Here is a 27,657-nt window from a genome sequence, read left to right on the forward strand (position 1 = left end):
ATCCTTGGACTCTAGTCTAATTGGAAATTTTTTGAAATGTCATATAAAGTTACACATTTTTTTTATTTGTCATGTGAATTAAAATTTTTGGCTAGTACGAACCCAAACTTTTGGCTAGTAAAAAGAGCATGCATGGTTATTTTCAAAAACTTGTTGTCAACTACTAAAAATGACATTAGGCTCGGCTCACAAACATAAATTTTAACTAATTTAAAAATTCAATGCAGTCATTCAAATCCATAAAAAGAGGGAATTGAAATGTTCGAAATAACTTTGAAATTTCCAATAGGAAAATTTTAATCTTACTCAACATATCTCTTTCTAAACTCAACTTATGATTTTATTTTGAAATTCCTGTTTTACCCCATATACTAAATGAGTTTAGAAAGAAAAAGTCAAAAAAAAAAAAAAAAAAAAATCCCATTAGTAAAAGTACCTCCGATCACCCCATCCCAACCCCTCCACGAAAACATCCTCGACTGCCTAAACCTTTTGTCATTCCTATTGAATGATTTACACTCGTTGAGTTTCAATCTCAAATTGGTTTATCACAAACTAGTCGAATTTTTGTGAAAATGAAGAATGAAGAACTAGAATTCTGCACACATATTCATTGAACTAGTTTTAATGGTTCAGATTAAACAAATTGGCCCGTATAAGGGATCAGATAGGATAAGTAATACAATCCTGGGTGTTTGGTGTGATTATGTACTAAATAGTACTAGTATAATTTATCCGGTCTCATCTTTTTATTCCAATTCACACCTGCTTATTTATCCATTCAAAAGGCTCGGTATAATTAGATCTGGTTTGGTACTGAGGTGATTTTGAAAAAAGCTGCTATCAAAAAAAGTTGGGAGCTGTTTTTGTGTTTGGTAAACACTCAGCTTCAGCTTTTTTTCACAGTTTTGGATGAAAAAAAGCCAAAAACAAGAAGCTGCAAAACCTAGCTTTGAAAAACCGACTTTTTTTCACATCTGTTTTACATAAAAGTTTACCAAACACTCTAATACTGCTTTTTTTTTTCAAAAGCACTTTTACAAAAAAGTTTACCAAACACTCTGCTGCTTTATTTCACAGCTGCTTATTCTCACAGCACAGCAGAAGCAGTTTTTTTTCAAAACACAGCAATACCAAACCAGCCCTTAGTCTGGCAACGACACGCTCTGTCGAGTTTCCTCCGTGTCTCTCGTTCTCTCTGTTTCCTTCTCCAGTTTGTCTTCTGCGCATTAAAAACGCGAATAATCAGCTACCCACCCTACCTCGCAAGTGACGGCTAGACCAATCCTCTCTCTCTCTCTCTCTCTCTCTCCATCAACCTAACCCTAACTTCTCCCATCCTGAGATCTACTCTCTCAAACTCCTCACACATCAAAGTCGGCTATGAATCGAACCCATTCCTCCTCATCTCTCTAACTGTGTTCTTTATCATCCACAATCCATGGTGTTCTTGTGAACCCAGTAGCAACAATCCGACAAGAGATGTGGCTAGAAGGATTTCCTTCTTTCAGATCTGCTTTGAGTTTTGAGTTTCAATTCTTGGTAAAGATTGAGCAATTGTAATTTTTGGTTGTATTTGAGTGGAGGTTGATGAGTTGGGTTTGGATTTGGCTGGGTGAAAAGCAAAGGTGTTGCGAGGAGGATGGAGAATTTTTGGCTTTTCTATGTGAGAAGTAAAGGTCTGGGCAAATCTAGAAGTATAATGACAAAGTTTTTGTCTTGGGTGAAATTAATGAAAGTGGAGGCACCTAAATTTCTATCTAAAATTAGTTTTATAATTACAGTATAATGATCGATACAATATCAAATATAGTACTAAATAGTCAATGTTTTAATCCGGTAGACTACCAAACATCTGACTAATTAGTACTATTTGATGACTAATTATCTTATTCAATGAAAATAGTCACTACAGTTCAAGTTGCCAAACGAGTTATAAGTTTGGTCCAGAAAGAAAAATTTTGGGTCTGAATCAAATTTCACTTTCTGAAATAATCTTGAAGAGGAGGGGAATTGAAATGTTCAAAACAACCTTGAAAATAAGTAATGTGCGAGCCACATAACTTATTTTGGATGGAAAACTTAATGAAGTAACATTGAGATGACAAATTAATGATTTTAAAAAATTAATATGACAAATTATTTAAAATTGTAATTTAGATGACAAATTGAAAAGAAATATGACATTTTAAAAAAATTTCCGAGTCTAATCAGTAGTTTGGGCAATGAATCAAGTTGGGAAGACTAGTGCTAGTGCTACATTCCTTCAAGCCTAATCACAGCATGGCAATGCAGCTATGCAAATTCGACAACGCCCACTGAAGGACATGCCCAAATGAAATTGGACACAAAAAGGTGACATTATTTAAACATGACTCAAAATTTAAATAGCTTATTTAGTAGTATTCTTCTTCATTTATAAGTGAGATATTTGAGATTTGAATTTCGTTAATGACGAGTTTAATATCGACTTATTCCTCGCTTTTAATGTAAATGTATTTTTATTAATTAAAAAATAAAAAATAAAAACAATTTTTTCAGAAGGGCGTTGTGTGAAGTGAACGAGGATCCTCTCCAGATCCTCTTTGTAAGGATCACAGGGATCCTCCAATTATATCCGTTCATCGTATATCATATGGCTAAAAATCATTGTGAAATTTTTATTTAAAATTAAATATGAACAGTACCTGATGAAAAATAGCCACACGATGAATGATGAATGAATGTGATTGAAGAATCCCCGAGATCCTCGTTCGTGTGAAGTGGATTTAACTAATTGATGGTCAGGACCATAATGTCATTTCCAACCGAAAGGTTCAGAGGGCCAGAGGGCCGAAAATAGTCTGAAAACCATTTCCAACCGAGGGTTAGGCCAAATGGCTTATGGGCCCCACAAAATTTGAAAAGGCCAAAGGGCTGGTCTCATGCAGCCAGCTAGCCAGCCAGCCTGGGGCTGGCCAGAAATTCCAGCAATCCTATCGGATATAACAAACATGAATTCTTAAACAAAAATTTGAATCCAATGTGTCACATCCCGGCCCGGGCCCCATCACAACCCGGGCCCGCTCCACCACCGTAGCACGATATTTTCCGCTTTGGGCTTACCATTCCCTCACGGTTTTGTTTTTGGGAACTCACGAGCAACTTCCCAGTGGGTCACCCATCATGGGATTGCTCTAGCCCCCTTCTCGCTTAACTTTGGAGTTCCTACGGAACCCGAAGCCAGTGAGCTCCCAAAAGGCCTCGTGCTAGGTAGGGATGAGAATATACATTTAAGGATCACTCCCCTAGGCGATGTGGGATGTCACAATCCACCCCCCTTAGGGGCCCGACATCCTCGTCGGCACATCACGGTCAGGGTTAAGCTCTGATACCAAATTATCACATCCCGGCCCGGGCCCCATCACAACCCGGGCCCGCTCCACCACCGTAGAACGATATTGTCCGCTTTGGGCTTACCATTCCCTCACGATTTTGTTTTTGGGAACTCACGAGCAACTTCCCAGTGGGTCACCCATCATGGGATTGCTCTAGCCCTCTTCTCACTTAACTTCGGAGTTCCTACAGAATCCGAAGCCAGTGAGCTCCCAAAAGGCCTCGTGCTAGGTAGGGATGAGAATATACATTTAAGGATCACTCCCCTGGGCGATGTGGGATGTCACACAATGGCTAGTTGACGCTAGTTACTGTTGGATTCAAATTTTTGGGCCAATTTTTTTTATATTTTTTTTTTGGGTTTTTTGGGACAAATATATATATATATTTTTTTTGAAGTCTTAAAAATTCTAATTTTTTTTTCTATAAATACCTAAAAATTCTAATTTGTAGTTTTAAATTTAATTTGTAATTTTTAAATTTAATTTGTCGTTTTGAAATTTAAGTTGTAGTTTTTAAATATAAGTTGTGATTTTTAAATTTAAGTTGTTGTAGTTTTTAAATTTAAATAATAAATTATGTTTGGCCCTTTGACCCCTAGTTGGAGACATTTTTTTGTGATAGGGCTAAAACGAGCCCTATGGCCCTCAGTTGGAGATGGAAGCAAATATGACCCTGTACTGTTCATTAAAATATTAATATTTTGGAGGGCCAGAGGGCTAAAACGAACCCTCTGGCCAGCTCTCGATTGGAGATGGCCTAAGACTTTTGCAGGTTAGGTTCATAAAAACAGTTTTATCACTAACATTATTTATTGCCACTTAGTACTACGGTCTGGTGGTATTTCTTTTCACTTGTAAGTGAAGGGTCTTAAGCTTGAATCTCGTGGATGACGAAGTCGATACCAAATTAAGTTGCCTATTGTGTGGCTTAGCACAACTCCCCTTTCATTTAATGTAAAAGATATCACTATACTAAAAAAAAAAAAAATCAAATCTTTAGCATATCCTAATTCCACATCAATTTTTATCTTCTTTTAAATTGATCTTGAGCATAAAACATAAGAACTATTACTTATAGGTGGAGAAAAATACACCGTAATGCTAGGGACAGACTTACAAATTATGCTTTAGATAAAAATCAAATACATTATGCATCACCATCGTTTACCACCCTACATACAATTCAATTGGACAGGCGGCCTTCTTATTAGGTACCTATTTATGGATCACTCCCACAAAATATTAATTGGCACTATTTAATTAGGGTAGTATTATTCACACTCATTTGAATTTTTAACTTCTCACACTTTCTTGTTAAACTTTGTCTATTGATCTTCTTCAATTCATTCTTTCCGATGGTCGAAAATTGAGAGTGTGTATAAGAGGTAAAATTGGGTATGTGGATTACACCACCCTTTAGTTATTTAACTATGACCAAATAAATTGCCAAATAAAGTACTATGTGTGTGTACTATAGGACATCCCTAGTGGAGAAATACAAATTTGAGATTATAAAACCACATTTACATCTCATTTTGCATTTCCGAGAGATTTGATGTGGATACTACTATAATGGAGGAAATGTAAATTTGATATTTCATTTACTTCTCTCTATAATTCACAGGCCACACCTTCGAAATATGTAGATGTAGATGTATATTTACATTTCTAACGAAAATAAATACTTCTTTAAATCTTTCCATTGGACAGCTTCCGGCCAACTAAAACTATAAATTGTCCATTTCAAAGCATTTTGCATTGAAGAAGATATTATGATAACCAAATGCTCTTAATGATCTTAAATAGGGATTTAAACCCTTATTTTTTGTCAATGAGATTTATAACTTAGGCAGTCCTAAGCATGAACCCCAACACTACCACACTTCGGAGTGGCCCCAACATGCGATCCTTCCACTCTCAAAAGGGGATCCCTCTCAGCAAGGGAATACATTAATACCATCATGCAAGTTTTAGGCACAAAATAATATCCCCAACAATCATATTTGCAACCGTAATACGGGGCTTTTGGATCTAGATCCAAAAACTTAGGTAGTTTTTGGGATCAAGTCCAGTTATCCAATTACATATTTTGATATCAATTTTGCCCCTTCATATAAAAATATTTAAATTCTTTAATTTTTTATCATTTATTCAATTTTTAAATTTTGAATATTTAAATACTCAAACTAAAATATTATCTAGTAACTACCTACTATTTATGAAGAAAACAAGACCGATATAATCTAGTAACTACCTACCTATTGTATAGGAAGAAAATGTTTATACCTACAAAGAAGATATAATCTACCCGCAAAACAAAAATAAACTACCTATTGTATTGGAAGAAAAATGCTGAGAACCTACATGGCGGAACATAAAAATAAAAATATGATATAATATACCTCCATTAAAGGAACGAATTTGGAGGGAAGAACACAAAAATATCACCCATGAAAAGAAGAGACAAAAAAGAGGAGGATTGATAGAGGGAATTGTTTGGAAGAAGGAAAAAAGGAGGGATGAAACTGAGCGGGGGTTGAGGTGATTATATGGCTATAACTAATCCTACAATTAAGGGATTAGTTAAACCACAAATTATCCCATAATTAAGAAATTTTGTGTATTTACTACAATTCGTAAGCCTAAGGGGTAAATATGGTACAAATCATAAATAAACATACATGGAATCTCAATTATTGGACCTATTTCAATCAAGTGGACTAATTCTACTAATGGCTCACAAAATTAGATCTATATCAAGTTATCCCCTGTAATACGATCACGTGGTATTATCAGTTGACTAAAAAAAAAGATCATTTTTAATAATACTGCATGTGAGATGAAAAACTAAAAATAATCAGTTGACTCGTATCCACGTCAGCTTATACATCCTATGTCAGATTTAATTATTTTTTATGAATTTATTATATTGTTTGCCTATATTACCCTTAGGTACAATTGTTTTAACGTTTTGGCATTATTTACTACTCACTTCTCAAGTTTATCTGTTACAATACAAGTTTCTCCATTCCGGCATTAATGAAGTTTTTTCATTAACTAGTGATTAGCTCATACTAATCTTTTTGTCGTTCGGGTTTTAAATCCCAATTCCAACCAATCCATCCATTCTGAGGTAAGTTATGCAAAATTGTAAAAATGTCAGTTCTTTATTAGGGATGGAGGAACGCCATAATCTCGTTTTGGCCAATTCCAAACATTAGCAAGCCCGATATTGATGGAGTTGAAGAAATTGGTCAAAAAACAATCTAGGAGCCAAAAGTTAAGCGGATGAAACTGCTTGGCGAAAAATCAAGGCCGATAACATGTGGGAGGTGTGATGACTTGGATGGCATAATTCCCGCACACTTGAAGTCCAAATTTGAGAGATCATATTTTTAATTCATCTGTTTTTGTGATCTTAGTTTTGTTACTATGTTTCGCTTTGGTTATTGCAAAAGAGTTTTGAATAAAGATTTAGTTTTCAATGAAATGGTGTCATGTTGTGGTCATCTAAACCTATTCAACTGTATCTACAAAAGTATTCAACTATATAACGTACCTAATAGAAATCACAGCCTAATTGACCATACCGAAACTAACATACCTAATTGAAATTACAGCCTAATTGACTGTACTAAAACTATCGGACGTAAAATAATACACCATACCTAATTGTTATTTACAACACATAACTGAATGTACCGAATCAACCGAACCTAAAAGACAAAGGTGCTTCATCAACATATATAACGTACCTAATAGAAATTACTCAAGAATAACTATTATTATTTAATAAGATAATTAGTCAGGGAACGAAAATATGAAAATAATTTTTGAGAATTAATCAACTGGAAAAAAAATTGAAAAAAAAAAAAAGTTGATTACAGGTACAATCACAAGAGAGTTTGCCTGTTTGAAAATTTGAAAAATTTCATTCAATACAGGTATAATTGAATTCCTTCTTTTACGTCCGCGTGTTTTCAATTTTGGGTGATAATGAATTTACCTTACGTTTTGAAACTTTGATGATGTAGGTTACATTGTAGATAATAAAGATGACATTTTTTTTTAAGTAGTAATAAAATATGTGGTATTGTTACAAGTGACATGTACATAGTGCATTAAAATAAGGGAGTTTTAACGAAAAATCTGCGGTATTATTCACTTTAACGAAAAACCACATTTTTACATTAAAAAGTCAAATCTAGTACTATTCACTTTACCCTTTGTTTTGTTCTTATCGTTAAAACTCAAAGTTTTCAAGCCATTTTCATTAGTTTTCCTTTAAAATAAAGAATCTTTTTTAGATACAAAAAAACTTTCAAATTATATTTTAAGAATGATCTTATTTAAGCCCTTATACCTAAAAAGCCCTTATTAATATTACATCTAAAAGCATAAACTCGACGCCTACTAATAACAAACACGTGGATTAGCAACGTGATTCCATAATTTGTATCAACCTCTGAAAGCTATCTTCCATGATCCATCATGCAAAAAATTAAATGTGAAACTAAAAGTCGTTTAGTAGGCATTTTTCGTTTATCAAATTTCACATGCTATGTCACTGAGAAGTTTGTATAAAATGCAAATCTTGCAAAGCACTTTCCACAGTGCGGTAAACCTGATATCATCAAACCTCAAAATAAACTTCACTTGCAAGCCACAATATCTGGAGTAAATACATTGGTTTGTATAAGAATTTTACTTGACCGGAAATACATTGGTTTTGTGAACCATTAGGATAGAATCTTGTATACAAAATAATACACCACCACAATGGATTCTCTTTCTTTCTCTAATACAACACCACAATGTATTCTCTCTCTCTCTCCCTCCCTCCCTCCCTCCCTCTTCGCCGCACCCCCTCACCCCACCCCCCCCCACCCCCCCCCCCCCCCCCCCCCCCCCCCCCCGGCCCCCCCCCCCCCGGCAACACCACAATGTATTCTCTCTCCCTCTCCCTCCCTCCCTCTCCCCCCTCTCTTTCAGTAACGATTTTTTTTAAGGACCAGATGAGAGAAATAACTTCATATAATGTGTGTAGAACTGCAGACGCACACATGTAGCTATAAGCTATGTATTTTTGAAGATATGAATTTATATATCTATGTCGGTATACAGCCGCCGGTTACTATTATTGTCCGATGAAGTTTTTGGCCTTTTAATTGTTCCTACAACGATAGCTCTGAATGACATGATTATCATTACTGTTTTCTTAACTTTATTATTCTTATTTGATTTACCAGGAAAGATTCGAGTTGCTCTTTATGTTCAAAAAGCAGCGCCGCCGTTCATTGATGGTATCGTCTTTAAATTTATAGTTCAAGTGAAATTTCATTATGTGTGTGCTGATCTCATGTAGTGAATCCTTTTTCTCTCTTTGTTTTGTGATGTTATGAAGCTGGTGATCGTGAATCTAGTGAAAAGCCAGGTCTGGATGAATTCAAGCTGTCAGAAGATACCAGAATGGCAGGTTTCAGCATTCATCCCGATGAACTTGCATCTCTTACACGTGCCCATGATACTAAGGCCTTGAAAAGCCGTGGTGGAATTCATGGGATTTTAAGGAAAGTCTCTGTCTCGGTAGATGAAGGTGTCAAAGATAGTAATATAGCAATCAGACAAAATGTTTATGCATGGCTTAAACCGTTACAAGGAGAAACCTCCTCGAACTTTTTTGGTGTTTATATGGGAAGCACTACAGGACTTAACATTAATGATCCTTATGGTCTGTGCTGTGGTTTCAATTGGAGTTGGAATTGCCACTGAAGGCTGGCCCAAAGGCACGTACGATGGTCTGCGAATTTTAATTAGTATAATTTAAGTGGTAACAGTTACCGCCATTAGTAACTACAAGCAGCCTTCGCAATTCAAGAATTTGGACAGGGAGAAGAAAAAGATTTTTGTTCAGGTCACTAGGGATGGAAAAAGACAAAAAGTTTCCATTTACGACTTGGTTGTTGGAGATATTGTGCATTTGTTGGTTGGGGATGTAGTTCCAGCTGATGGACTTTTCATATCAGGGTACAGTTTGCTGATTGATGAGTCAAGCTTGTCAGGTGAGAGTGAGCCGGTGAATATATGTGAAGAGAAGCCATTTTTTCTTACCGGAACTACAGTGCAGGATGGATCAGGTAAAATGCTCGTGACTGCAGTTGGTATGAGGACTGAATGGGGAAAATTGATGGAAACGCTTAGTGAAGGAGGAGAAGATGAGACCCCACAGCAGGTGAAGCTTAATGGTGTTGCTACAATTACTGGTAAAATTGGTATGGCTTTTGCAGTGTTGACATTTTTGGTATTGACAGTAAGATTTTTGGTGACAAAAGGACTTAACAACGAGATCACTGATTGGTCTTCAAATAATGCCGTAACGCTTTTGAACTACTTTGCTATTGCGGTAACTATAATTGTTGTTGCAGTTCCCGAAGGATTACCAATGGCAGTGACGCTGAGTCTTGCTTTTGCAATGAAAAAAATTGATGAATGATAGGGCACTTGCAAGGAATCTCTCAGCATGTGAGACAATGGGTTCTGCTGGTTGTATTTGCACAGATAAAACCGAACCCGGAACATTAACTACAAATCATATAGTAGTTACCAAAGTATGGATATGTGAAAAATCTGTAGATGCAGAAGAAAATGACAGTAAAGAAACATTGACATCGGAAATATATGGAGCATCAAGCATCCTTTTGCAGGTTATATTTCAAAGTACCAGCTCTGAGGTTACTAAGGATGATGGAAAGACCTCCATTTTGGGAACACCAGCGGAGTCAGCATTGCTAGAGTTCGGTTTACTTTTAGGTGGCGATTTTGATGCCCTGCGCCGAGAGGTAAAGATTCTTAAGATAGAACCTTTTAATTCTGTCAGGAAGAAAATGTCTGTTCTTGTAGCTCATCCTCATGGTGGAAAACGAGCGTTTTGCAAAGGTGCATCAGAAATAGTACTGGGAATATGTAACAAGTACATCGACTCTAATGGAGAATCTGTTCATCTCCCCGAAGAAATGGTAAAGAATATCACGAATGTCATAAATAATTACGCCTGTGAAGCTTTGAGAACTCTCTGCTTAGCTTTCGAGGATATAGGTGACTCTTCCATTGAAAGAGGCATCCCAGATGATGGCTATACACTGGTAGCAGTTGTCGGTATTAAGAAGGATCCTGTGCGCCCGGGGGTCAAGGAGGCAGTTGAGACTTGTTTAGCTGCTGGAATCACTGTACGTATGGTAACTGGTGATAATATAAATACAGCTAAAGCCATTGCTAAAGAATGTGGCATACTCACAGAGGGTGGTATAGCCATAGAAGGACCTGAGTTTCGTAGCATGTCTCTTGAGCAGATGAAAATTGTGATACCATAGATTCAGGTTAGTAAACAATTGCATTGAAAATCTTCACCCTCAATATATATCCAAAGATGCTTCAAATTTTCTAAAGAGACACTTTGATTTCGGTTCTTGGTTGATAACTTTTTTAGACTAAACCCTTAATAATGTGAATTTTTTTTATTCAAGTACCTCAGAATCCTATTCCATATATATCCACATATCACGCAGCCAAACACATAAAATGAAGCTTGATTTTCAAATTTGAACTTCTAACCTAATTAATTTACCATGTTGGGTACAAACCTTTGAATTCATATCTAATTTTCTTTATATTACTAATTAAAACAGCTACAATAAAAAATTTTCATTTTTTTATTGAATATATGGATAGATACCAGTAAGAAATAATAAATGGTAAAAGAATGTATCCATAGTCTTAAAAAAATTGTAAATAAGCTATATAATAATGTACCCAAAAATGCATAAGGGCATTATTTTGATTGAATTTTTATTAGACCAAAATTTTAGACTAGAATTTTATTAATTTGAATACTTTGATTGAAAGACAAAATATTAATTTTAGTATTAATTTATCACTATATTCTTGTAACGAAAAAAAATTTAGTCTTACACTTACCAGATTTTTTTAGTTTTTCAAAAAATAAAATGTTTTATTTTATATTTTTAAATCAGGGTACATTTGAAATTGGAAAAGGAAACATTTATAGATTTTATATTACAAAATGGATTCATTTTACATATAAATGGTGCATTTAGACAAAAATTGGCACATTTTACATATAACAAAGTGTTACATTTATAAAGAAGAATGGGTACATTATAAACAAATTATGGGTACAAAAAAAAAAAAAAAATTAAAAATTTTAGAGTACAAACAAATTTTTAAAAAATATAGTCACAAAAAGAAATTAATATAAGGGTGCAAATTAAAACTAAAAAAAAAATTAGTACAAATTTTAAATAATGGTTGCAAATTAAAATTGGGTACAAATTACAAAATAAAAATATATGTGTTGACCCTAAACACTACCAAGCCTATGTGACGCGTAGGCCGAGTAACTAGTGAGCTAACTACGTCCTTTAGTTATGTGCGGGGCATGCCAACTCGATGGCCGAGCTCGACCAGGGAGTAAAATGTGTTGATGTTGGGTTGAGCGAGTTGCTGATTTCTTGATCGTGAGACTGCGGCCGAGGAAGGAACACGTCTCAGCCTTTGGGTCTTAGAGCCTAAAGACAAGGCTGCTAGTTTTGTGAAGTTCACGAATTGTTTGCGCTGAGTTCGGTCATGATGAGTATAAACACGCCAAACTGGCACCAGACTATATGGACACAAGTACTCGAAAGAGATGTATGTCTTGATAGTAAATGTGGTTCAACCGTCGGAATGCTGAACTCTGAAACTCACTTGTGAATATCCAATCATAAAACAACTAGGCGTTCAAAGTGCCGAGCCTAGTAACCTATAGCACCTGACTTCGTCGAGAAGGCTGATGAGATGACCTTTACCAACAAGAACTCGAAAGTCCTTGTCGACCTAGACTTGGATAAATAACCAGTCGGTCACGAAGCAGTGCTGTTTATCCAAACTGAAGGTGCTCATTGATCAACTAATTCTATTGCTCCAGTGATGTTTATCCAAACTGAAGATGTCGCTGATTGCCTTCACAGTGCTGTTTATCCAAGCTGAAAATGTGTTGGCGGAAGAAAAGGGGAAAGGATAAAATCTCAAAGGTTGTTGAGAAGCTTTGCGTAGGGCAATTTGTGTGTTGAATTGAAGGGGCCTTGAATTGTGCACTCCCCTCTCTATTTATAGTAGGAACCCCCTTCATGACTGAGCCAGAATTGTACCCGGATTAGAACTCCTGATCTTAATTTGATTAGGTCTTTGGTTAATCCTAATTCCAATAAGACTTTGAACCAAGCTCTTTAACAAACTAGATTCGTCTCCTAAGCCTTTTAAGACTCCTTGTTGCATTAGGTTTTGACTACTCCATTCTTATCTAAACCAATCCGCCTTGCAATAGGATTCGGTCGATCCTGACTGGACGGCCCATGACTACTGGATGACCCATAATAATTCGAGAAGAAGATTGATGGTTTAAGAGCGGCTCTAACCTCAGCCCAAACTATTATTTTGGGCCCAAACATTGCCCCCTCGTTTCTGAGGTCTTCAGCCTACAATCTCTGGCCAAGCCTGGACCTTGATTAAGTGATCCTCTGTTGAAAAATAAACCCTTAACATATTCCCTCCAAAAATCAAAGGATCATTGCAAGACTCGAGCACTCAAAACATCCAGAAAAATTTATTTAAGCATGGTATTTCACCTATCAACTTTTCTGATAGCACTGCACCACTCGACACGTGGCAGTTCCCACGTTTTCTCACTTCTATTTCTTTTAACACAACCTGACATGTGGCATCCTTTCATCATAACCTTCCATCTTCAATCATGTGTGCCCCCACGTTCGAGGCATGTGGACACCGAAACGTCTCCTCATCATAAATTTCGCCGTTACATGCAATTGTGCAACCTAAATCTATGAGCTTTTCGGCCTCTTCACCTGGATTCTTTAAATATTCGTTATGATTGCAAAACTTTCCAGTCGAATATACCCCTCATGCTTTTAAAATTAAAATATTGGTCTTTTTTCTAAATGCTTATAAATACCCAGCTTAAATTCGCTTGACCTTTCTCGATGCTTAGCCGAGGCTACTGTCGGGAAAATAGATCCGCACTAGAACGACCCGTTCTGGGTTTTTCAGCTATGGCTGCATGTCTATTTTTGCACATTGAATCCGGAAATCCCAAGCTTCAATTCTTTTGAAGCTAAGGGTCTTCAACTGGCCTCGCACCCTGTTCCTACTCATTTGGCTGAAGATGTCTTCAAATATTTCTTCGATCTTGAAAACTTGTCGGATGACGAGTTTCTAGTCTGCCGCCTCCAGAAATAATCATATTCTATCAGGCTCCCAACATTGGCGTGGGAAAAAGCAGAATACGCCGATCTTCGACAATCTTTGGGATTATTTGTCCTAGCTCGCGACCTTCCCTTCGGTTGTGATGCTCGACAAGCCAGTTGAGAGGTTTACCATCCTCACTTCACAGCTTGTCAACTAGGCTATCTCCAGGTCTGCTCTATGCCGCTCCTTACTTCTCACTCACTCCTTAGCTGAGAATGCCTCTCTGGCTCTTCAGAGAGAGAATGCCAAGAGGTTGAGAAGACATTCTAAGAACGGTGAACCAAATTTTGCCTTCGACCGTATATCCTAAAAACTGATAGTACCAGCACCTTCACCGACTGGTGGGATGCGTGTGTCAAGGATTTCTTTGGTGTCTCAGTCGAGGAAGTCTTGAAGAAACTCTTCGGCGACCGACTGAGGAAAACTTTAGCCCTAAAATACAAAGAAACGACCCAAGGTATATATATATATATATATATTTTCTCTCTCTCGTTTGTCTATTCAACCCAAACTTCGTTCTGACTCAAACTCAGTTTTTCCAGGTGGTCGTGCCATCAAACAGGCCGGCAAGGTTGCGATGGTCACGACCAAGAAGAAACTCGCCTTTTCTTTCAAGAAAGCTGTGATCGTTGCACCTCCATTAATTGAACCAACTCTAACAGTAGCCCCTGCTGCGTCAACTGCATCTAACAAACGGCCTCACCCAGAGGTCGAGATGGCTGGTAACGTTGCTCAGCCCCAAAAACACCTCAAGAAAAAGGCAATGAAGGGAGAGCGGGATATACACATTATTTCAAGTCAAACCACAGGGGCAACTACTCCCAGTGTCTCCCTCTCTTCTCTTATCGTCTAGGCCTCGACGAACGTACTGCAAAATCCTCTGATGGATCGGGTGACTGAGGTTTGACCGACCACGTGAGCCGTTGTCGAACCAGTCATTGTCCCATCGGTCGAGGGACTTGCAACTTCACGACCGGCCGCTACTCTTGATGTTAGCCCAGCAACTATTACTTTGGAGAAGATGGCCACTATGGCCGAGAGAAACCTCCCCCTAAATCCAAAAAATAATCTAGTGATCGTCATGGAAGAAGAGGTACGACCATTTTCCTTGACAATGTTCTCCATTTCTTATAACTAGATCCCCCAACTAACAAATAATCCTCCTTTATTTTTAGGAGGATGAGAGCGAATGAACCTCACTGGTGAGGCACCCTTGATCGGCCGAACTGCTAACTACCAATCCTCAGCTGGCGATCGAGATTGCTGGCCAAGTCGAGCCTCATTCTGCCGAAGTAAGTCCCGGGCTTGTAGCGGCGCTTTTAGTCGAGCCGAAGGCGACAACAGAAACGCCGGTTCACCCTTATGACCAAAATCTCGACATTTCTCCTCAATAGGTTACTTCGACTTTTGTAAAGGTCAATTATTTCACCGAAAATTCTATGTGCCGAATGGCGTTATTTATATTTCCTGGCTACCCCAATGGCTATCAAATGTAGATAACCTTCATCGGCCGTATGAATTAAAAGGCTTCCTTAAACACTGGGCTCGGCCATTAAACTCTCTGGGTTCGAGCAACGAACCAACAGACATGGCCGAAGTCTCCCCTCGGCAGATCTAACACCACTTCCTTTGCAGCCATCCCTTTTGAATTCTCATTTTCTTAACAATTCTTCTATGTGCAGCCTTCATGGGAAGTCGAGCTCGATGCGCTCATTTTTAGCACTTTTGGGATGCTTGGGTCCTTGGCAACTGCGGTCGAGCCTTTTGCAACTGCATCTGAATTCGGTGCCTTCGCCAAGCTACATTAGCTTTTATCCCTTTCGACCTTGCAAATCCTCCAACGCAAAGGCCACGATTCTATAGGAGAATGTCTGAACGACCTTGCAACTGACGGCCTTCAAAGCAACGAAAGTGTTGTTCACCTGTCCAATATCCTAGAGCGAACCCGACAATACTTCACTATTTTTTAGAGGGTTCTTCAGGCGAAGGATGACTTCAAGGCTGCCATGGTCACTCATGAAGCTATCCAACCAGAGCTCGAGGCAATAAAGGCAAATAAGAAACGGCTGGCCAACTTCGACCGTCAAATCGCTGAACTTCAACTTCAAAGGTCGACTGTTGCTTCAGAGCTTGAAAAGGATTTCGATTTGAATAAACCTCGATCGGCGAAATATGCAGTTGGCACGAAGCGGATACAGTAACTACAACTTAATAAAAAAACAAGGTAGGCCGAAGTCACGATGGGCGAAGTAAGATGGCTAGAGCTGAGAGCTGCTCTTGGAGCTTTTCTTCCTTCGACCCCTTAGGATTTTGTCAGTAGTTGTAAGCCGTTTGACTTTTTGTAATCTTGCTTGTACTCCTTTAGAGAATTAATGAGATAAACTTTTACTCTTGCATTTCCCAAGTAATCGGATAACACTTCTTTAAAAATTTCCCATTGATTGGTAATTTATGGACTAAGCTAGTTCGATCTCTAAGGTGCTATGCCCTTTTGCCTAGAACTTTGTGGATGACGAATGGTCCTTCCCAATTTGGCGACCATTTCCCAAATCTAGGGTCTTTGATCCTTATTGGCAACACAGTTTGTCGTACTAATTCACATTCGCCGAACGCTTTTTGCTTAACTCGTCTATTGTTAGCTCATTCAGCAATCTTTTTATATGCCACCAGTAAGTTATAGGCATTGAGCCGAGCTTCCTCGAAGTCTTCCAATTCTTGCCACATGGCTTGATTGTATTTGGCATTGAATGATCTACTTTGTTCGATAACTCGTAACGAGTTTATACTTAACTCAACCACGTAAAGCTGAATTTTCAAACTCGTTACGTATTTTTTGAACTTGTCGGATGTAAAAATCGTGTCGTTGTCCGTGAAGATTATTTCTGATACGTCGAATCTGGTTACAATGTTTTCTTCCACAAAATTTTCTTTAGACATTAATTCGGCGTATGATTTTGCTTCGACCCACTTGGTGAAGTAGTCCATCACAACAAGTATCCATGCATGTTTTGCTGACCCAAAAGATTGCGTTATTTTGCCGATCACATCCATGGCCCATCCTTTGAACGACCATGGTTTAGTGACCGAGTGAAGTAATTCGGCCGAGACTCTCTGTACGGGCCCATGGATTTGACATTGTACACAACCCTGCAAGTATTCGATGCAATCTTTCAACATACTCGGCCAAAAATAGCCGTGTCGACAAAGCAACCATGGGGTTTTGCATCCGGATTAATGAGCCCCGCATATCCCTTTGTGTACCTTTGTAATAGCTTAGGCGGCATCTTCTGAGTCGAGACACAACAACAACTGATCGTCTTCACCCTTTCGGTATAGCTCATTCTAGTACATTATGTAATTTGTGGCATGTACCCTTGTCTTGTGGTCGTGATTGCCATTGGGATTATTAAGATACTGCATAATTAGCCTTCTCCAGCCATCAGGTAATGTCTCGATCGCACAAACATCTACATGATCATCTCATTCCAACAATGAAGGTAGGGGCATAACTCGTGGACGGATTACATGGTCGTGTTGGAGAACTTGGTGATTAACTGAGGCCGGGTGTGGACATCGCACTACTGGTATAACCTGGCCTAGCTCGCCCATAAGGAGTTGTGCTTCGAAAGCTATTTGAGCCAATTCGTCTGCGTCAGTATTTCGAACTCATGAGATGTGCTTAAATGTAACGCCTTCAAACAATTCGGCCAAATAACTGGCAACCATGTGATAGAGCACCAGAGTACAACTCGTGCAACGAAAAGTTCTATTGAGTTGGTTAATCACAAGTTCTGAATCACCAAGACAAGGACGCGGGCTGCCCTCAAGTCGTGAAGGACGTTAAGGTCGATGATAAGGGCCTCGTATTCGGCCTGATTATTCGTGCAATTGAAATCCAGCTTGAGAGAAAAATACCATCGGTAGTGATTTGGGGACTATATGATGATTCCAACACCAGCTGAGGTCGAGGTACTAGAGCCATCAAAATACATCACCCAATAATTATCACGTGTTTCCACCATGCCAATTTTAACATATTGCCCCCAAAACATATGGAGAGGGATGTTAAGCTAAGAAATCGGCCAACGCTTGTCCATTTATAGCTTTTTAGGGCACGTATTGCAAACTAAATTCGAATAGCGCCATTGTCCATTTTCCAATTCAGCCTTTCGTTATCGGTCGGGTAAGCATATAGCGAATAATGTATGTTTGGGTGATGACTTGCGTAACAAAATAGAGCATGTAATGTTGGAGCTTGGTCGTAGCAAAAAGCAAAACCAAACAAAGTTTCTTGATGGATGAATAATTCATCTCTGCCGAGTTGAGATTCCGGCTAAGATAAAAAATGGCATGTTCCCACCCCGTGTCTTTGTCTTGTGCAAGAAGACAGCCAACGGATTCCTCGGCAGCCGAGATATACAACTTAAGGGGTTTACCACGCTGAGGTGGCACAAGGGCAGGTAGGGTAGTGAGGGAGACTTTAATTTATGTGAAAGCATCTTGGTGCTCCTCACTCTACTCGAATATGTCAGAATCCTTAAGTTTCAATAGTGTGGAGAAAGCTTTCATCTTCCCTGCCGAATTAGAAATGAAACGGCGGAGGAAATTGATTTTACCGAGTAGTGATTGTAATTGCTTCTTGGTTGTCGGAGGTGGGGCATCAATGATTGCTCAAGCTTTATTTGTATCTAGCTTGATACCAAGATGATGTATAAGGAAACCTAAGAAGTTACCAGCCAATACACCAAATGCGCATTTGGCAGGGTTCATTTTAAGGTTATGTTGGCGCATGGGAAGGAAAGCCTGCCGAAGATCATCTAAATGTGTTCGGCAACATTTCGATTTGACTACAACATCATCGATATAGACCTCGATGACGGTGTGATTAAATCATGAAAAATAGTATTCATAGTGCGTTGGTATGTGACACCGATGTTTTTGTGGCCGAACGACATGACGACCCATTCGTAAGTCTCGAGTGCCCCTGGACAACGAAGAACAGTTTTGTGGACGTCGGCCTCAGTGATGAAAATCTGGTTGTAACCGGTATGGCCATCCATGAAGGATAATATCTCGTGGTTTGCTGTTGCATTGATTAACAAGTCTAAAATTGGCATTGTATATTCATTTTTAAGGGTTGCCAATTTCAAATTTCGAAAATCGATGCAAATTCGTAGGGCACCACTTTTCTTTAAAACTGGCACGATGCTCGTCAACCATTCAACGTATCGAGCTGTCCAAATAAACTCGGGTTTTAAAAGTCAAACGAGTTCATCTTTTACGCTGAGTTATACTTCAGCCGAGAATCATTAGGGGGGTTGGCGGAATGGTTTACAACCAGCCTTGATGCGTAATTCGTGCTTGACGAGTGTTCGATCTAAATCAGGCATCTTGTGGTAACTCCAAGCAAAACAATCTTTAAATTCTTTGAGTAATTTACAAAGCTCGGTTTTCATGGGTTGGGGTAACAAAGCATTAATAAATAAAGGTTGAGGGTCTTCTGCCGTTCTAACATTTATCTCTTCTAACGGGTCCTTGACTTGGGACCGACTATCTTCAAGTTCAGTTGGTGCAGCTTGGACTTTGTCAAGTGATAATACTGGACCGTTATCTTATTCGACGATGAACTTTACTAAGTTCATGCCAGAATTCAGCTGCTGAGAAACAATATACCAATGGGCCAACAGTCATTCTATGGTAGATGAAACTGCGGCCTAATGTCTATCCTGTTTCGTATTAGACATCAGGATCGGCAATTAGATTAGCTAATCCGAGTCTTGCCGAATCTTGGTGAACAATCTCAGTGCCAACCTCGATGGTTTTCTGAACTGAGATTCGAGTCGACCGTCCTTCATCGTTAAAACCTTGTAGAGTGATGTAGCTAACGTGATCATTGTAATAGGGAGCCTAAATCATATTAACTTTGAGCGGCTGATTGTCGGCCGGATGAACTACGGCCAACTTGTCATCCTAGAAGATGAGGACTTGATACAAGGACAAGGGGATACAACTAATTTGGTGGATCAAATCTCGACCAAAAAAGGCATTATATTCAGTCTTCGAGTCTACTATAAAGAACACGTTCATGTGATTTGGACATGCGATTGTCACCTCTAAAGGAAGCACTCCTCCTTTAGTCTGAGATTTGTCTCCAACAAAGCTACTAATGGTTACCCTCAATGGAATGAGTTCATCGTTGAAGTGGCGTAGTGTTTTCATGATAGAAACAGGCATGATGTTAATCATTGCTCCACAGTGGACAAAAATTTTGGAAATCGGGTATCTTTCAATGTGAGTCGTGACATATAACGACTTTAAGTGATGAAGGTTAACGAATGAAAAACAAGGTAACAACTCGGCGAGGGCTGCCTTGAGTTTGTCCTCTTTGGTCATCGGCTTAACTTCTTCAGTGGCCACAAACTCAACTTGTGTCGCCCTCCTCGGCAACCACGTCGCCATCTAGAAAATTTGGTTAAGATATGGTCGGCTGGAATTCTGCCTGTAAAATATGGACCAGGCTGATCTTTACGTTGTCGAGGACTAAAGAGCCCATTGTGATCTACACCCTATGGATTTTCTGGCGAGGTATCTTTCTCATGGGCATTACTTGTTAGACTATCTTCGATTGTAGTGACAACGTGGTCATGTGGCATGTCTGTCAAAGCTGTTTCATTCTGAACTCCAACCTCTGGCTCTCTTGGCATTGGAATTTGGTCTTGTAAAGCCTTACGAGTCCATTTCTGATATGCGATACAGGCGTTTCTTATGTCAAGGTAAACGTCTAACCGTGCCGCGCACTCCTTTTCATTGGTCGTGAGGCCGAATAGGAAAATGGTTGAAAAAACTTCAAAATGGTATCGCAAATACGTGAGATCTTCGAGAAAGAAAGAGAGGTGATCGGTATCAATATCAGTATATGAGTCTACTTCAAAGCCAAGAACTCGAGCTTTGCGTATGTTCTGGAACCTAGCCTTCATCCCGGGATCCATGGTTTTTTGGATGATTTGTTCGGCATCGAGGCAAGTTAATGCCAGGTCAAGAGCTTCTTGGCATGCCTTCGGCAAGCCATACAAGTCATTAGCCAAATGCTTCTTGTGAAACTCTAGCATGTATTCTAAAGCTTCACCGAGGAACAGCTGGTGAAGATTCCGTCGGACTTTGATTAATGGCTTATGTGGGGCTAGTGGAGGAAGTTTACTTTCAGCTTCTTTTCGGAAATGCTCAAGGCAAGCTTTCATCTCCCTAAGCCGAAGAATGAGTTTGATTCGCTTTTCGAATTCTTCAACCGTGGTTTCGAAGTCACGATCAATCATTTTCTTTCCTTGGAACAACTCGGCCATAATAGAAGGAAGTTGTCGGTCATCTTCGTTATCCACCATTTCTTTCGGCTGCCATTTGGCAGCTGAGGTAGTCTGGGCTACTCATCGGCAAACCATATAGTCTATTTTTTAACTTTGACGTTTCTATGATTAGGATAGCGTAGTATATACACCGGTGGAGGAATTGTAAGTATACCAATGCTGGTCGCATGGCTTAGATGGTTTGAATGTGTGCTGATTGGCTGGTGAACTTAAACTGCCAGAGTTGCGCGCATAATACTTCTCGTTGTAAAATGGTGCATCGAAGTCAAGGCGTCGTCTTACCAAAGATGGCTTGTTTTCTTATACCTAGGGGCTAAGCTGATCGAAAACTTTCTGGCATTGGCTTGCACCAAGTACCTTTTAGGATGTAGCCGCAGTTGTGGGCGCCCGTTATGGTATTTCAGCCCAAAGTGATTTTTCTTTCAGCTTAGTTAAGATGACGTTCACTTTGCTCTGACTACATAAAATTATCGGCCCGTTAGTTTCCTTTGCACTGGAGTCCGACATTGACTCGATAATAGCTGGTCCTGAAAAATCTTTAGGTGGCTCATTTGAAAATAAATCAATCTTCAATTGTGGTCGAGAGTTCTGCTTCGGGACGAGTTGCATTGGAATGAACTTGCCTTTCCCTTTTCCTTTATCCCTAGGTATTTGAACATCTACCATGCTTACTGTCGTCGAAGGAAAAAGATCGGCGTTGACGATCATCTGTTTCTCAGGGAACTTAAGCTTACCATTGTCGATCTAGCTTTGGATGGCGTGACGAAATACGACACAATTGTTTGTCGTATGCTTGTTCGAGTTGTGGTACTTACAATACGTTTTTCCTTTCAAATCTTTGGCCATGGGAATATTATGCCCTGATTGAAGTTTGACAATTTTCACAAGTAATAGTTGGTCAAATATGGCATCGGCCTTGGTAATGTCCAAAGTATAGACTTTTGACATTTTGATGGTAACTTCCTCAGAGGTTGAGCGAGCTTTGGCATATTTGGGATTAACATAAGCCAATGCTTTGCGTATATATGGTTTATCAGTTACTATCTCGATCGTGTCTATACTGGCATACTGGGACTCTTCGCCTTCAGGCGATGCGTAACTGACTGTAGGGTTTTTGTAGATCATTCATTTGGATGGGGGTTTTGAGATCTTCTCCTCTCAGAGTAAATAGTCATATTACTTGACATGTTGAGTCAATTTGTACATATCCCAGAAATTTGCCAATAAGAATTTCTTTTTATACTTCACATCCAGGCCATTTAGGGCGAGCCTAAAGAACTCGACTTCAGTTAGAGGTACTCGGCACCAGTTTCTGGCCGACTTAAACCTTGTAAGGTATTCCATTGGTGACTTGTCAGCGCCTTGAGCATCTTGGCCAAAGAAGATACTGACACGCCCATCCTTAGTGGATAGATTACTTGTGAAACTTCTCGACTAGGTTCTCCCAACTTTGGATGGAGTTGGGTGGGAGGTTGATATACTACGCAAAGGCTGAGCTGGTTAGCGAGAAGTTGAATAATCGTAGCTTATGGAAATCGCTATTATAGCTTATGGAAATCGCTATTAATGTCCTCACACTGAGCCGTGAATCGAGCCACGTGCTCTAACCACGATCAGGATGATTCTCCAACGAAAAGGCTGAAGTCCAGGATCTTAAACCTTTTGAGGTACTCGAACTTTTTTTATAAAGGCATGATATGGGTGAATGAATTTTGGAAACTTCGGCCCATTTTTCAAGGTCGAATAAATCATTCTCTGAACTTCAACCATACCAACATATGCCATTTCTGCTCTCTGGTCGAATGTGTCTGATCTGTTAGTTGACCCACTGCTTTTTTTCTAAGTCAATCATTTTGGGTCGAGTAGATCATGTCTCAACTTGTATCAATGGCAGCAGATTATTCCTAAGTGGAGGCTGTTGGGAACGATTGGCGAATCTGCCCTCATGGGCTTTATTAACCAGTACTTCGAGTAACCTGTTATGTATAGCACTATTATCGCGCATATCTTCGAGTATGCTTTTTGCCTCTCGGCTGAACATTTTGTTCAAATTGACAAGATTACTTTTCAAGTCTTCATCGAATAAACGACCTAGTTGGTGGATCAGAGGCTTCACCACCATCATCGTCAGAATCCTCCACTATTCCTTCAATGAAAATGCCCTTTGTCGTTTTAGTGGGGATTTCTGTATCACGAGGCTGTCCGCCTAAGTTAACTTCATTTTCTCGGCATGTCACGCTTGTGGCTTCAGGTGTTACGGCAACATGAGGATTTTAAGCCTGTAACAAGCCATTTTGCCTTGGGTTATAGACTGGATGATTAGTCGTTGATTTTCCCATGACTATTCTCTTTTTTACTAATCGCGTCTCAATGGTCATGAACTTCGTAGCTTTAGCATTGTGTCCCAATGGGCGTGCCAAAATGTTGACCCTAAAAACTACCAAGCCTACGTGGTGCGCAAGCCAAGTAACTAATGAGCTAACTACATCATTCAGTCATGTGCGGGTGTGCCAACTCGATGGCCGAGCTTGACCGGGGAGTAAAATGTGTTGATGTTACGTTGAGCGTATTGCTGACTTCTTAATCTTGCGACTGCGGCCGAGGAAGGAACACGTCTCGGTCTTTGGGTCTTAGAGCCTGAAGACAAGGCTGCTAGTTCTGTGAAGTTCACGAATTGTCGGCGCCGGGTTTGGTCGTGGTGATTATATTCATAAGAGTGTAAGCACGCCGAACTGGCACCAGACTATATGGAAACAAGTACTCGAAAGAGATGTATGTCTTGATAGTAAATGCGGTTCGACCGTCGGAATGCCGAACTCTGAAACTCACTTGCGAATATCCAATCATAAAACAACTCGGCGTTCAAAGTGTCGAGCCTAGTAACCTGTAACACCTCACTTCGCCGAGAAGGCTGATGAGATGATCTCTACCAACAAGAACTCAAAAGTCCCTGTTGACCGAGACTTGGATAAATAACCAGTCGGTCTCAAAGCAGTAATGTTTATCCAAACTGAAGATGCTCTTTAATCGATTGATTCTACAACTCCATTGTTGTTTATCCAAACTAAAGATGTCGCAGGTTGCCTTCACAATGCTGTTTAGCCAAACTGAAGATGTCTAGGAGGAAGAAAGGGGGAGAGGATAAAATCTCAAAGGTTGTTGAGAAGCTTTGCACAGGGCAATTTGTGTGTTGAACTGGAGGGGCCTTGAATTGTGCACTTCCCTCTCTATTTATAATAGCAACCCCCTTCATGACCGAGCCAGAATTGTACTCGAATTAGAACTCCTCATCCTAATCTGATTAGGTCTTCGGCCAATCCTAATTCCATTAGGACTTTGAACCAAGCTCTTTAACAAACCAGATTCGTCTCCTAAGCCTTTTAAGACTCTTTGTTGCACTAGGTTTCGACTACTCCACTCTTATCTAAACCAATCCATTTTGCATTAAGATTCGGCTGATCCTGACTGGATGTCCCATGACGACTAGAAGGCCCATAATAATTCTAGAAGAAGATTACTGGTCCGAGAACGGCTCTAACCTCGGCCCAAACTATTATTTTGGGCCCAAACAATATGATACAAAGTATAGCCATAAATATAAATATGTCCCATGTAATGTTTCGAACACTAAATTAACATATTTTATAAATAAAAATTAATTATGTTGATATGTAAATATTTTATTATTGAAATAATGACATTTATTAAAACCTATGGCCCTTGATAAAAAGTTGTAAAAAAATAAAGTTTTAATCAATAAAATAACAGAGAAAGGGATGGAAGCCTATTTTCTCTTTTTCTAAATGTTTCGTGTGGATACAGGTAATCGCCCGATCTTTACCTTTGGATAAGCACACATTGGTAAAAACTTTGAGGGATGAATTTGGTGAGGTAGTTGCAATGACTGGTGATGGGACTAACGACGCTCATGCGTTGAAAGAGTCAGACATTGGACTTGCTGTGGGCATAGTAGGAACGGAGGTTTGTATTCTGCCACATGGGATCTTTTTTCTTCAATTCTGTGACGTTTTGCTTCTAATTAATTCTTTTTATTTTACCTCTTATCATTTCCACATCCATTTACATGTAGATCAGAGAGCTTAGTCTGGACTAAATATACTGATAGTTATTGTGGGTGTGTGAGCTACTAATAATTAAAAATTTCCTATCTTTCGGAAAATGCTCTTATTTTATCTCTTACTATCTCACTAAATATTAAAGGGATTTTACTGAATTCTAAAAGTGCATAATATGAACTGCCATTTTGTGTCATTTTGCATCTTTTGAGCTTTAGAATGTATATTCTGTCCCATTGCTTGATAATTGAATGTTTCCAATTCTAAATTATTCATGGATATGTTACAGGCTGCCAAAGAGAGTGCCGATGTCATCATATTGGATGACAATTTTAAAACTATGGTAAATGTGGCCAGATGGGGACGTTCAGTATACATAAACATTCAGAAGTTTGTGCACTGTTAACCTTGTTGCTCTAATAATCAATTTTGTTTCTGTATGTGTCTCGGGTATGTTGTGCAGCAGATTTTTCTTATATGAAATTCCGTTATATTTGTTTGGAGGTGAACTGACACGAAACAACAAATTCCTCATTTCTTTCAGGATCTTCTCCCCTCACAGCGGTGCAACTGCTTTGGGTGAACATGATTATGGACGCTCTTGGTGCTTCGGCACTGGCAACAGAGCCTCCAAATGATGGACTTATGGAAAGGCCCCCAGTTGGGAGGGGTACAAGCTTCATCACCAAGGCTATGTGGAGGAATATCATTGGTCAGAGTATCTATCAACTGGCTGTCCTTGGAGTTCTCAATTTGTCTGGGAAGAAGCTAATAGGACTTGCTGGTTCAGATGCAACTGAGGTTCTTAACACTGTCATATTCAACGCATTCGTGTTTTGCCAGGTACACTTTACTGGTCTGACCAGTACCCTAGTTTTCTCCGTGCATCTTCCACATGGTTAAGTTTAATACTTACCAGCATATAACTTCTAGTTTTGATTTTATTATTCTGAAGTAATACAGATACACACACAATTTTGGTGTCAATGTCAGTTATATGCGGTTTAGATTGTGGTTAGAAAATTAAGCAGTTGGTATTAGGCCCATGTTTCTTATTTGCCCTCGTGTCTTTTTTCTGAGATCGAGCTAATGCTTCTCAAACGTTTGTAGTAGAAATACTCAAATCCCACATACGTATGATCTTGCTTTTCTTTTGTTCTAACAGGTGTTTAATCAGATAAACAGTCGTGACATAGAGAAGATAAACATATTCCGCGGAATGTTTGACAGCTGGATATTCCTAGGCGTCATGGTTTGCACAGCGGCTTTCCAGGTTATCATAGTAGAGTTTTTGGGAGCTTTTGCTTGTACTGTTCCACTAAGCTGGCAACTATGGCTACTCACCATTTTACTTGGATCAGTTAGCATGCTTGTTGCAGTTGTGCTCAAATTAATACCTGTCGAAAGGACAATTAAGCACCATGAAGGATATGAAGCACTTCCTTCTGGTGCTCCAGAGGGCATAGTTTGCATAGGACCGTGTCAAACGCCCTTTTTTCCTTGGAACTTCCTGAGGTGGACGACTGGTACTGCTGAATCTAGCGCAACGTCTTGAGGTTGCATCTTCGGTTATCTGATTGAACCTCGGTGTAGTTGGTTAGAAAGAGAAATTTATGCTGTTCTTAAACATACATCAGTAATATCTGCATATCATTTGCCTTGTGATTTTGTATTTCAGTGAAGATTATAAATTGAAATTGTGTTCATCTGAGAGAATTGATAGTGTTGGTATAATTTTGTGAATCTGTTCGATTTCACTGCGTTAGCTGCTGATTGTCTACTTTTTGATTGGCAAAATTTGTTTCAGATGCTTATGAAGTTTCACTAGAAAAAACTGAAATTGTGTGTATTTTCTCTACAAAACTTAAATTATTGGTTTGTGTATTGAAAAGGTTAGGGAATTAATTCTCCCACTCTCATTTTTCTTCCCTTCACGCTTTGTTGATTTCTAGCATTTAAATTGGATAACTTAGAGAAAAGTGTGAGATACAAATAAACGAGGGTGTGTAGAATCATTTCCTAAATTATTATTCAAAAATGCTTTTGCTGATGTAATAACAGAATATCCTTTTTGAAAAAGAAAAAAAAAGTATAACGGAATCTCTTTGGACTTTATACATATGAAATGTCATATGAACTATTCATTTTTTTTTATTTGTCATGTGAATTAAACATTTTGGCTAGTACAAACCCAAACTTCTGGCTGGTAAAAGAACATGCGTAGTTCTTTTCAAAAAACTTATTGTCAACTACTAAAAATGGCATTAGGCTCACAAACATGAATTTTAACTAATCGCAAGATTTGAGAATTCAACAGTGTCATTCATGTCCCTAAAAAGAGGGAGTTGAGGTGTCTGAAATAACTTTGAACTTTCCAAAAAAAAAATTTATTTGAACCCAACATTTCTCTTTCTAAACCCAAATTAGTAAGAAAAGGCCGAAAAATTTCCATTCGTGAAAGTATCTCTAATTACCTCATCCCCACCCCTCCACGAAAACACCCTCGACCGCCTAAACCTTTTG

At 39.0% G+C, this 27,657-nt stretch overlaps 1 pseudogene; it reads left to right on the forward strand.

The window, feature by feature from the left end:
• Window positions 1-8,487: 8,487 nt before the first annotated feature.
• Window positions 8,488-26,738, forward strand: LOC137712152 (putative calcium-transporting ATPase 11, plasma membrane-type; annotated as a pseudogene).
• The last annotated feature ends 919 nt before the right edge of the window (window positions 26,739-27,657 follow it).

The sequence above is a fragment of the Pyrus communis genome, chromosome 13 (assembly GCF_963583255.1).
Source record: "Pyrus communis chromosome 13, drPyrComm1.1, whole genome shotgun sequence".
Classification (NCBI taxonomy): Eukaryota; Viridiplantae; Streptophyta; class Magnoliopsida; order Rosales; family Rosaceae; genus Pyrus; species Pyrus communis.